The sequence below is a fragment of the Adiantum capillus-veneris genome, chromosome 15 (genome assembly GCF_014529385.1).
Source record: "Adiantum capillus-veneris isolate H3 chromosome 15, ASM1452938v2, whole genome shotgun sequence".
Taxonomy (NCBI): domain Eukaryota; kingdom Viridiplantae; phylum Streptophyta; class Polypodiopsida; order Polypodiales; family Pteridaceae; genus Adiantum; species Adiantum capillus-veneris.
This window is the reverse complement of record NC_140945.1, coordinates 26,807,871-26,815,991: the sequence shown is the minus strand read 5'-3', so window position 1 is coordinate 26,815,991 and position 8,121 is coordinate 26,807,871. Positions and strand designations below refer to the sequence as shown.

Sequence of the window (8,121 nt, the reverse complement as noted above, 5' to 3'; positions counted from 1 at the left end):
AGCTCTTGCTCATTGTGTGCATAGGTTATGAGGTGAAAAAAGTACACCATTTTTTTCACATCAAAATATATACTATAGAAAAAGATATATGATAAGTTCTACAATGAGAATTTATGCAGGTAAAACTCTATAACTTCCTAAAGAAATTATATTTTTCAAACTTATCAACCCATATTGATAGCAAATACCATCTTGATTGTTAAATATTATATTTGAAAGCCTTTATTTATCATTTACTATAAGTAGTCAATGAGAAACTGATTTTTGCAAAATGTTGTTTAAGAGGTAATTTTTAGACTTTCAAAGCTCTTTTCAAACAATTGATGCTATCATTGTGGAAACTCAAGAGTAAAGCAAAAACTGTATCTCATTACACAAGCTCAAAGGTCCAAGGTTTCTATTTAAGTACTAACGAGTCACAACTCTTAGCTAAATCTTGCTATGTCGCTCAAAACTGTATCTCATCGCACAAGCTGAAAGGTCCAAGGTTTCTATTTAAGTACTAACAAGTCATAGGTCTTAGCTAAATATTGCTATGTTGCTCACTTCTTGGACTTCTTGGTGGCCTCAGGGGCAGCTGTAGGGATGGCTGGTGCTGCTTCAGTACTCAATACCTGTGCCAAGCACTCTTCCCTCTTGGCACTTTCTCACTCGGCCCTGATAGCTTTTCCCTTAGCTCTACAGGCTTCAAACTAATCTGAGAGTGTCTTTTCGTGAGCCTTCTCAGCTTTATACTTGTGAATACTCTCCATGAGCACACACTTATTTTTGAACACGTTACCCTTGACCTTCATATACATATCACGGTACATATGCTTGTCAATCTTCTTAGCCTCTCGGTACTTTCTCAGCAACCGGCGAAGAACTCGCATCCGCCTCAACCAGAGAACTTTAGAGGATAGCGTGGCCTCCATGGTACCCTGCCTCTTACCATATTCTGAATGGCGGCCTTTTTTTTTAGCCTCCAAAGCACACTTTGCTCTTGCCCGCGAGTGTATCCTGGTTGGTTTCCGAATGATATTTTGCCATGAATTGGCCATAGAGATTTCCTTGACCTCATTGGGATCGAGCTAGACCTTGCGCTTCCCACACTCTAGCATGCTAGCCGTGAGGCTCTTCTGTAGCTTGAGGGGCACCATTGTCGCCCACTCTCACGAAACCCTAATGGGACGAATATGGCGATGGGGACAAACCTGCAGACAAAGCTCCTAGCTGCTTCTTGAGAACCTGCTTGTGGAGAAGATCGAACTGCTTCTGTATGAGAGCAATTGAGCAATGCAAATTGGTTTTTTTATTTTATTCACTTGGTAGCTTTTTGCGGGGAGTTTTTTTTTAGAGCTTTTCATGGTAATGATGTTTTTTTAAAATCTAAATCTATTGCCACGTGGTGGCTGCTGCTGCAAAAAGAGCCTTGGGCTCACCAAGTAAAAAAACTCTCTCAAAGAGCGCGCACCGGCGTGCGCTCTTTCAGAGAGTTGCTAGAGTTGAGGAGGATGTAGAGCACAGATATCTGCAGCACCAAATCTGCTTGCAATCCCGGCACGACTCTATAGTTGCTCCATTGAAATCTGAGGTCACTGCGCCCAGAAGGCAGCGTGCACAAGCTCGCGAGGAGCCAAGAAGGTCAGCTGCCACGTTAAGAGATGGGAAACACCAGTTTGGATGACAGTATTCTCTTGACGAGTAAAAGGGTCACCGAGGAAGCCCATTTTGAGGAGAGAGATATCCAGCACTTAAGAAGATGCGTTGTGGCATGCTATGGAATTGCATTCAGGGGTACTTTTAGGCATCTAGGCCATGTAGATTAATGGTAAAACTTATACCGCTGCACACACTTAAATTTGTCTATTGGCACTTTGCATGACTTCATCAGCAAGCCTGAACATTCGCTTTGTTCAATGTTTTTTTCAAAACTGCCTGGTTGTCACCACATGATAGATTGCCGCATGGGAATACATGGCCACCCACTTGAAATTCAGGTATTGAAAGAAATGGTTTCACTTAGTCTTCTTAAGACAGATTTAGAGTCTCCGTGATAGATCCCCCTGGAATCACTATTGTAATGGAATTTGCCTATTCAATTTGAGAATAGCGGAATTTAATGAGAGTACTTTCAAGAAATGATTTTGTGAGCATAGCGGGTAGACATAATTGAAGATAGCAACAAGAGTATGATAAGTGAGGAACTAATTCTTTCTCCTACGAAATGTTTCTTCTTCCTCTTCCGTACCCTCATTCCCTGCTAGCTCTCTCCACCTTCGAAGGTGTTTGAGGTCTTGGGACTGAGGCTTGGGATAGTTAAAGCTTTCTTCAAGTTTATGTTATGTTTGTGGTGCATGAAGCCTTCCATCTTCATGGCATCACCTAGGTCATAAGGAACACAAAGACTGTATTGTAACAAGTCTCTCTTTATGGGAGAAATCATAATACAAATGCCTATTGGAGGGGGGACCGGCTCCACATAAATCCGGTCCTCAATTGTTGTCATGTTCTCTAAACTCTCTCTCTGCAAAAGTATTGTCTATGCCAAGTTAACTAATTGCTATGATTATGTTGCTATCTTCAATTATGTCTACCCGCTATGCTCACAAAATCATTTCTTGAAAGTACTCTCATTAAATTCCGCTATTCTCAAATTGAATAGGCAAATTCCATTACATTGGTATCAGAGCATTTGGTTTCTCTTTTCTTGCTTAAGAAGAGAGGTCCTTAAGTAGCCTATAAATGGTTGATGTTGTTAATTATAATAGAGTAAGTGGAACTAGGATCTAATACCGGTTTTGTTAAGTCCACTATGTGGGGGATGGTGCACACCTCGGGAGCTTTGGACTTAATAATGGAGTCTTTTTAGACTTGCCTACGGCTTTACCATTATTGAGCCATAAGAAGTCCGAAAGGAGCTAGCCCTTGGCAACTCTGCTATGTTAGACCTACTCCTCTACTCTCTATAATTAACCACTTTGAGCCGTGGGTGTAGATACTTAAGAGCCGATTTTCAAAGGCTAAGAGGAGTGGCAACTAAGGTTTTGAATTGCCAAAGCATACACTAAGTACATACATAAAATTTTGTTAACATGGCTGACAATAATCAAGAGAGTAGAATGAACATTGATAGCTTTGATTTTGCATATGAAGGTGCTAATGATGATGCTCCCATGTTTGTGAATTATCTTGTGACTAGGTTGCAACAAGCTATGGGCAACCCTACCTTGCAAGCCGAAGTTACTCAACAACTTTGTGCCTATGGAATTTCCCTTCCTCTCCAAGAGGAGAGAGAGCTTAGGAGGCCTCTTGAAGAGACCCCCAAAAGAAGACTCTCTCCCATTCGAGAGGAGGAATCCAAAGAGAAAGAAAGCAATGAAAGTCTAAGTTCTTCTGAAGATGTGGCTCCACGAAGAAGGCGGTCTAGACGATCGCCTACTCCTCCCAAGAGGAAAAGAGCAACCCATAGTGTGCACTCCATAGCCAAGAGTGTTGGTGTAGGCTCTCAACCTCTACTTGCTTGGAGAGGGAGCTCTTGCACTTTGCATATCACACAATGAGAGTGATTGTGAGTGTGTGTGGGTGAGTATACCCCCTAGGCACCCCCCTAGCTTGCTTGGGTCGACCCCCCCTTGTAGCTCATGCCTGAAGCTCATTGGACCCTTCCAGGCCTAGCCAATCACAAGCAAGAGTCATTACAAGCAACATGGGTAGCCTTGGGACAAGTGTCCCCCTTTCCCCTTTGAGAGAGAGGACTTGATAAATGAAAAATCAATTAGATAATTCAAGTAATTTATCATTGGACCCCTTTGAAGCTTAGCCAATAAGCTTCAAGCAACACATGAAGGTAACATGGGTAGGGCCTGACATGTGTCCTTGTTGCCTCTTCAAGTTGGGGCTTCCCTTGTGTGTGTGAGTGGGTGTTCTCTCTCTAGCTCCTAGGAAAAGGGCTCGCCCCGCCTCTTGTAGGAATGATTTTGACTTTAGGTGATCAAGCACCTTACTCATCAAGCATGACAAAGCACTTGAACTAGGGGGTGTTCCCACAAGCATCTCAGGCAAGCTTCTCAAGGCACCTCAAGTACTTTAATCATGCAGCAAGTCAAGCACCTCAAGCATGGAGCCAGTCAAGCACCTCAAGCATCTTAATCAAGCACCTCAAGCATGAAAAACACCTCAAGCATGACAAGCACCTCAAGCATGACAAGCACCTCGATCTTGGGCCGGGTTCCCACCTCAAGCTCAGCCCTAGCTTACTTAAGGTCAAAGGACTTTTACACACATTTATTGGAGGTCTTCAATGAAGCTAACCCTAAGGTCTTATGCTCCATTGGTTAGCCTTGCTCTTTGATAGACCATCTCCCTTTTGGGCCCCTTTACCATTGGCCCCGTGTTGAGATAGATCTATAAGCACATACCTATATCTTAACACTTGTTCCCGTTTATTCTCCCACATTAAGTGATCAATTTAATATGAGAAAATCATTTGGGTTAGTTAGATATTAGATTTTATGACACTATTCTATTCAGCTCTTCGATGTGCCAAGAAAATGCTTCTTCCACACGATGATAGCGGTCTGTATATTTTGGTGGCAATTGATGATACCTTCTCTTAAATGCGATCTCCTACAATTTGTCGGGTCCATGATTCAAACATTCATTGGTTGTCTGGCTATCTCATCAGTTTACATCGAAGGTAGCGACGAAGGTGTGACGGAGAGGTGCTTGATTCAGATTTTGGTGAGGTTGCCATAGGTCGGGTAGCACCTGTTGATTCAGGTAATAACAACAAGCTTAGTGCAAAAGTTGTAACTTGTGTCAGAATTTGCGTGCTCGAAAGTTGTTGCTATATGTTTTGTAACTGTATGTGTGGGCTGTACTTGTTGATATTATTGGCATTATGGTGGATAGAGATGTTGTGACATCAAGCTCAATACTTGTTTATGGACTGGTTTGAGGGTTATGATGGATTATTCTTTTGAGAGCTTATTGCAAGCACACTGGCGACTATGCTTTGCAAGAAAGAGTGGATGTTCAAACTGGAATAAAGTTAATACTGAAGCTATGCTTGACAGATGGATTTAACATGTTCCCCACCTTAGTGGTTGCGGATGGGTCATGTGACTACTCAATGTTTTGCATGAGTTGATGAATAGATGAGAAAGAAAGTGCTCAAGGTTGAACTCAAAACCACTCCCGAGCCCAACCCCAAGCCCGAGCCCAGAGGTGGCGCTCAAATCCTCTACATAGGGTCTCCTCTATCCTGGCTCCCATCTTGCAAACCTCGGAGACCACGAGGCCTGATGCCCTCAAGCGAGTATGGGACTACATCAAGGCTCACAAGCTCCAGAGTAGTATTGAGAAATCGTAGATCTTATGTGATCCTCCCCTTAACACTAGTTTGGTACCAAAAAGGACACTTTAACGTCCTTTTTAGCCCATCAAAGGAAAAATTCTACCAAACCCTTGTTCAAGGGGTTTTTCCTGTCAAAAATTTGTGGTCATTTGTATAGTGTGGCTTGGCTAGTCTTGCTCATTTTAGGGATTTCTCGAAAAATCTCGCTCGAGGTTTGAGATTCCTCCGTCCTCCCGGGCTTAGTCGCCAGCAGCTCCAACACACAGCAGCTCACTTTCCTCAATTTTAGTGAGCTTTGGAAGGCATTTGTAGGTCGACTAATATTCTCAAAAGACATAGAGCTTGGTCTGCTCAGATTTTTGATTCGGGGTCATTTTGGCCACCGTTACCACTACAAGAAGTACTGCACAAGCTATTTTGTCATTTTGTGATGAATTTTTGTCAGTGTTGTTTTCTGCATAACATGTCCCTTACACTCTTCTACGTTTTGTGCTATATAACACGTGTTGTTTCCGCTTCGTTTCTCCTCTTCTCAGGTAGTTTTCACATCAGGTGAATGCATTCGCCGTGGCCGACAACAACACATATGAGTTCAAGATGTTTGCTGTCGAGGACAGATTGGATGGGGACAATTACCCTATGTGGGCTTATATGATGCAACATGTTCTTGTGTCAAAGGGCATTTGGAACATTGTGCAGGGCATTGATGTACATCCTGGTTCTGAGGATACAGAAAATGTTGAGGATGTTGCAGGTCTTGCTGCAAGGATTGCTACTGCTAGAGTTGTTTTGCCTACGGTAGAACAAGTTCGTTGCGATATAAAGGATGTGCATGTTCATGCAGTGATTGTGTTTTCTATGATGTATAGCATTACTCCTCACTTTTTTTCAATGAAATCTGCAAAATAGACTTGGGATATTCTGGCTAGTCTTTATGCAAGCTGCAATGAGGCAAAAATTGCATTGTTGCGTAAAGAGCTGGAGTTGAAGATTATGCACGAGCAAGATGATATGGACACTTTCATTACTTGTGTCAAGTATATCAATGAGCAACTTATTTCTATCAGTGAAGTCATTTTAGACAATTCCCTTGTGCAGACTGTTCTCGCTGCCTTGCCAGACTCTTACCAGACTTTTGCTAGTACTTGGAGACTTATGATCCAAGGAAATCCTGAAGTTGTCAAGTTTGATGCGTTGTGCACATTGCTATTGAAAGAGCCACTTTCCAAAAAAAAGAGGACTAGATAGTGTGCAATTGAACATGCTTTTGTTGCTATTCACAGAAAGGGTGGTAATCGCAATGCATCCACTTCTTATGGTTCTTCTGCGAGTGGAAAATCACATGTTCCTAATGCTTTTGCTAGCATCAATTTTTTTGGAAAGTTTGGTGATAAGGGCAAAAAGAAGATGCATTGCCATTATTATAAAGCTAATAATCACTTGATCAAGCAGTGTCCTAAGCTAAAGGCCAAAGAGGCTAAGAAGAAAGAGGGTGATTCCACTGCAAATGCTGGTTTTGTAGCTATTGTTGAGTCTTCTGTGAAAGGAGACTGCAATGCTAATGTTGATGTTGATGCAAAATGGGCTTTTATGTAGAGTGTATCTATAATCCTATTGTCCATGATGCATGCATGTCAGTTGCTGTAGATTCACATGTGTGGTATTTTGATAGTGGTGCTACAAAGCACATTACCTCACGACATGATTTGTTCACCTCTCTTGAGTCTGTCCCTCATGGGAATTCAATTACTTGTGCCAAGAATTCCTCTTATCCGGTTCAAGGATCTGGAAAGATTGTACTTACTGCTACAAATGGAAGTTCTTTCACACTTGTTCAAGCACTTTATGTACCTGGGATCAAGAAGAATCTTTTGTCTGTATCTACATTTCCTAGACTTGTTCTTGTAGTCAAATTTGTGGATGATAGATGTACAATACATGATCTCAGTTTTAGTGATGAAATTGTTGCATCTAGCATTTTATGCAGTGGGCTATATAAGCTCACTTTGTATAACAAGTGTGGGCAAAATTTTGCAAATGCAATTGTAGAATCAAAGACTATTTCAGATGCAAAATTTGGCATGCACATTTTGGTCATCTAAATTTGGTGTGTTTCTTGCGTTTGGAGAAATGTGATAGGGTTTCTTCTTTGCTGCCTCTTGAATCACTTGTCAAACATGTTTGTGAAGGCTATATTTTGGGTAAGATGTAGCGCTTGAAAATTTTTCAAAGGATGGTTTTGTTCGGGCCACATGCAGGTTGCAACTTGTGCATAGTGATGTTTGTGGGGCCATGCAAACTCCGTCCTTGGGCAATTAAGTCCGAATTTTTGATGTGCTTCAAACAATTTTTGGCTATGGATGAAAATGTCTCAAAATGTACTATGGGCACCCTCCATTTTGATCGAGGGAGGGGGAGTATGTCTCATGAATTTAATGCATTTTTGGCTAGTCATGGGATAAAACACCAATGTATAGTGCCTTATACGCCTCAGAAAAATGGTGTTGCTGAGAGGACAAACATGTCACTAACGAAAGTGGCATGATGTATGGTCAAAAGTCAAGCTTTTCCGCATTTTTTTTGTCTTGAGGCCATCATGTATACCACTTATGTACTAAAATAGGTGTCCTACGAAAGCTTTGTAGTCTATTACTCCATATGAAGCATGGCATGATAAAAAGCCTTCTATTGAGCACATGCATCTTTTTGGTTGTTTGGCATATGCTTTGGTGCCACAAACACAGCGCAAAAAATTGGATGATAAGGCTACCAAATGTATTTTT

At 41.7% G+C, this 8,121-nt stretch overlaps 1 pseudogene; it reads right to left on the bottom strand.

Annotated features, from left to right (window-relative positions):
* Window positions 1–536: 536 nt before the first annotated feature.
* On the bottom strand, window positions 537–1,139 carry LOC147440419 (large ribosomal subunit protein eL19y pseudogene; annotated as a pseudogene).
* Between the last annotated feature and the right edge of the window lie 6,982 nt (window positions 1,140–8,121).